A 3,656-nucleotide genomic window follows, 5' to 3' on the forward strand; every position below is an offset into this window, starting at 1 on the left:
CTAGACTGTCCTGGAGGAGGTTATGTGTCTTGTCGGTCTCTCATCCTCTAGCCGAGGTCTGGTCTGGGGGTGCGGTCCCAGGCCCAGTAGGATGGCTCAGCCCCATCCCTGTACCCCTTTTTTCCTCTCATTCTCTCTGCAGCCTAGCCTTGTGCTAAGAGCACCCAGTTTGAAGTCACACAGACCCGGGTCCCCATCCCAGGTGTGCCGCCTCATGGCACAGAGCCTCCGTTGTCCCATCTGCAGAATGGGGGGGGCACAGCCGTCCTATGGGCCATGGTAAGGATTGAGGGAAGAGTGTTTGTCACCGCCTTGATGTGGTTGGCGTTGCTACTGTTATGCGTTATCTAGTCGGGGCCTCTTATAATTCCTCCTGGCGCATGTCTAGGTTCTTGTCCCTGCAGTCCTCTGCTCCAAGCTGCCCGCAACCTGAATGATTTCTTCTTCACTTAGAACTCAGGACCACCACCACCACCACCACCCCCCGCCTTCCCCCAGGACATAAAAGCTCCAGCTAACTTGTGGAACTCTGTTTTACCCATCTTTCTGGATTTTCTGGTGAAGCTGCCCTGACTTGTGGCCAAACAGACCTTCAAGGAGAAGGGACTACCACCCAGTGGGCCCCTCACTGCCCACATCTGCCCCCCAGGGAGCGGGGAGGCCCTGGGCAGGGTGTTACTCACCTCTCAGCGGCAAAAGGGTGCTAGTAGCAGTCCCTACGGTGCTGGTCCCCTCCCAGGGGTGGTGGGGGGCCAGGGGACATGGCGCAGAGGGCTTAGCTTGGCGTCGGGGCCGTGCTGGAACCTCGTGGCCCATTCACTCCAGCCCACTGCCCTCCACGCAGGCCCTGGAGCGAGGCCAGAACCCACACTGATCCACGTCTCCCCAAGTTCCCATCTTTCCAGGCGGAATATTACCCTGATTGTGTTGTAGGAAAACGAAGAGAACATTTGTTCTTTAAAAAAAAAAAGCACAAATCTTTCTCTGTTTACAAAAGTAATACAAGTTAATTGTAGATAATTTTGAAATTAAGACAAACCAAAGAGAAAATTCAGAATTATCTGTAATGCATCACCCATCTATAAGTGCTCTGAACCACTGAGCTTCTAGCCTCCACTTCGTAATGAATGTGGCGCCCGGCTCCGCTGGAGCCCAGGAGGGGATCACAGAACACGCCCCGGTTTGCAGCCTGATTCTTCCGCCCACGGGCAGGACCCAGGCTTCTACCGCACCCAAAGCCTCCACCCGCTCGGTGCTCAGAGTGCTCTCCAGCCAGCAGCTGGGAGACGTACAGGGTCTCAGCCCCAGACCTGCATTTCCCCAGGATCCCGGGGGGGCCGAGGCACCGTGCGGTCAGGGAAGCAAGCCCGAAGCCCGCTGAGTGGATACTCGCACACGCACTAAGCCGGTCCTCTCCCATTGCACAGGGGCTGGTTTCCGAGTGTGATGTCATAAAAAAGGCCTCAACGAGGAGCGTCCTGAAGAGCTAACCCCGTGGGCACTTCACAGATAGTGTCCTGGAGTGAGTATTAAGGAGCTGCCGTTAATTCTGCTTCCTCCACCTTTGCTGCTCTTCGCCCCAGAACATTCTGGTGAGGTAGGGACCATCTTCATCCCCGTTCTGCAGATGAATAAACTGAAGCTAGGGTGCTGGGGGGGTGGTGACCACACTTTCCATTGTCCCCCCAACAGTGGCCAAGCCAGGACTCAACCCAGTTTGCCAGGACCCCTCCTTCACACCTGTCCTACGGGCCTCTGCTGTCGGTGAGCTTTCTCGTCCAGGATGTCACCACGATGTAGGTCTCATGACCGCACAAGGCTGGGTGCAAGGCAGCTTCCAGCGTGTGCTGTCCCTGCCCATGAGACCGGTGTGTCCTGGTGACAGACAAGGCATGATAGTGCCACGCTTGGCTGAGCTGGACGGGGCACCCTCGCCTCACTGGGCTCTGAGGAGGGGGTAGGACATGATAGTGGGGCAAGAGGGGCTTCCAGATCTGGGGGCCCAGAAGAGAGGAGTGGCTGGGAAGGACATCAGCAGGGGACCTTCCTGCTTCGCGGTGCCCAGTGCCCGTGGCAGTAAACACAGCCATGTGAGCGTGAATCCTTTTGGGGGAAACCCTTGGCGAGGAACAGAATGCAGTGGTGGCAGCAGATTCTATTAAAAGCAATTCTCATTACTGTACCGTTAATTATTAATAGGATTGGGCAAATAAAGGATGGGAAAACCCAGCTGGGCCTGACTCGAATCTTGCCTCTGAAGCAAATGGCTTTTGGTTCCCGTCCAGGAGACCCAGCCACCAAAGTGCTTGTTGGGAAGTAATGACAAACCGGAGGCAGCCGCTGTGGGACGGGCACCACTCGTATCTGCTTTAAAAAGATAAGGGAGAGCGAACAGCCACAGAAAAGGACCCAAGGGACGGCAGATGCAGGGCCGCTGTCCATCCGCCTGGGCTTGTCCTTCTAGGCCTAGGTGGCCTGGGTGGCCTTTCTCTGACACCGCAGGCCCGTCATCCTCCTCTGGACACCGCCCAGCTCCCGGGGGGGCTGTTCAGCCTCTGAAGAGGTCCAGCGAGGAACTTTCTCCACGTAGCGGCAGAAACCACAGTTAGAACAAGGCCAAGAGAGTGTTAGGTTTGGGCTGCGGAGACCCCAAAGAGGGAGATGTCACCCCCTCGCTCCTATTCCCACCCACCTTATCACCACCCAACTCCTGTCCACCCTTCAAAGCCCAGCTCAGGTGGCCTCTCCTCCAGACAGCCCTGCCCAGTCTCAGCTGAGTTAACAGCCAAGGGTACAGACACTGTCCCTTCCATGCTGGCAGGAGTCCAGTGAGATGATTAATCAAATCACCACTCAAACGGGGAGGACAGATGGATGCCACGCTCTGAAGCAGGGAGACGGGAACCAGGCACCACGAGGGCAGGAGTCACGCAGCTCTAACTCCCTCTCCTCCAGAGCCACCGGGGGCCTGGGGCAAAGTGGGTGTTCAGTCAGTGCGTCTGGTTCGCTGACTGCTCACTTGGGGACACAGGAATGAAGTCCCTGAGATGGGGAGACCCCTGGGGAAACCAGCTTTGCAGAGCAGAGGGGGGAAGGGGCTTGGGAACTGGGCCTTTCCCCCACTTCTCCTTGCAAAACGCCTCTGGCTTATTAGCTGATTTAGTTTGACATTCACTATAAAACAGGCAGCGGAGGCACTACTGTTTTTTGGGATAAATGTGAATAAATGAGTGAGTCTGGGCTTTAAAAAAAAAACGCCACCACCACCACCAAAGCCCCACAGATTTCTATGTAAAATCTAACTAGAAGCCCCGATTCAGTTGTTGTTATTTTTCCACGGAATGCCCACGCAGTCAGGAGAAGGACGAAGCCTCATTCCATGTGGGAAGCAGCTGCCCACCTCGTGCCAGAACCTGGGAGGAGCCACGCTGATGATAATGGTGGGGACCAGTGCTGGAGAGAAACCCCGGCCACAGAGACCAGGGACACAGGTAGGCAGGTGCATCCTTTGTCCCCAGTCGGAGACCCAGAATCTCTGTGAGTCTAAAAACTGGACAGTGTTCCCTCTTCCGCAGAGGCTTAGTCTGCGAGGGGACTGGAGTGACATCCCTGGTCAGTTAGAGAAAGTGGGCAAGGCAGGGGGCTTTCACGGTGGC

At 56.1% G+C, this 3,656-nt stretch overlaps 1 long non-coding RNA gene across 2 annotated transcripts; it reads left to right on the forward strand.

Moving 5' to 3' along the window:
* Positions 1–1,466: 1,466 nt before the first annotated feature.
* On the forward strand, positions 1,467–2,177 carry LOC150013812 (uncharacterized). 2 transcript variants are annotated; one of them, XR_016510831.1, is made up of 2 exons: positions 1,467–1,522; positions 1,693–2,177. It is a non-coding gene; the product is annotated as an uncharacterized LOC150013812 (long non-coding RNA). The 2 variants fall into 2 exon arrangements; XR_016510830.1 differs by having other exon boundaries at positions 1,473–1,597.
* The last annotated feature ends 1,479 nt before the right edge of the window (positions 2,178–3,656 follow it).

Source organism: Furipterus horrens, unplaced genomic scaffold, assembly GCF_987537825.1.
Source record: "Furipterus horrens unplaced genomic scaffold, mFurHor1.1.pri manual_scaffold_4, whole genome shotgun sequence".
Lineage (NCBI taxonomy): Eukaryota > Metazoa > Chordata > Mammalia > Chiroptera > Furipteridae > Furipterus > Furipterus horrens.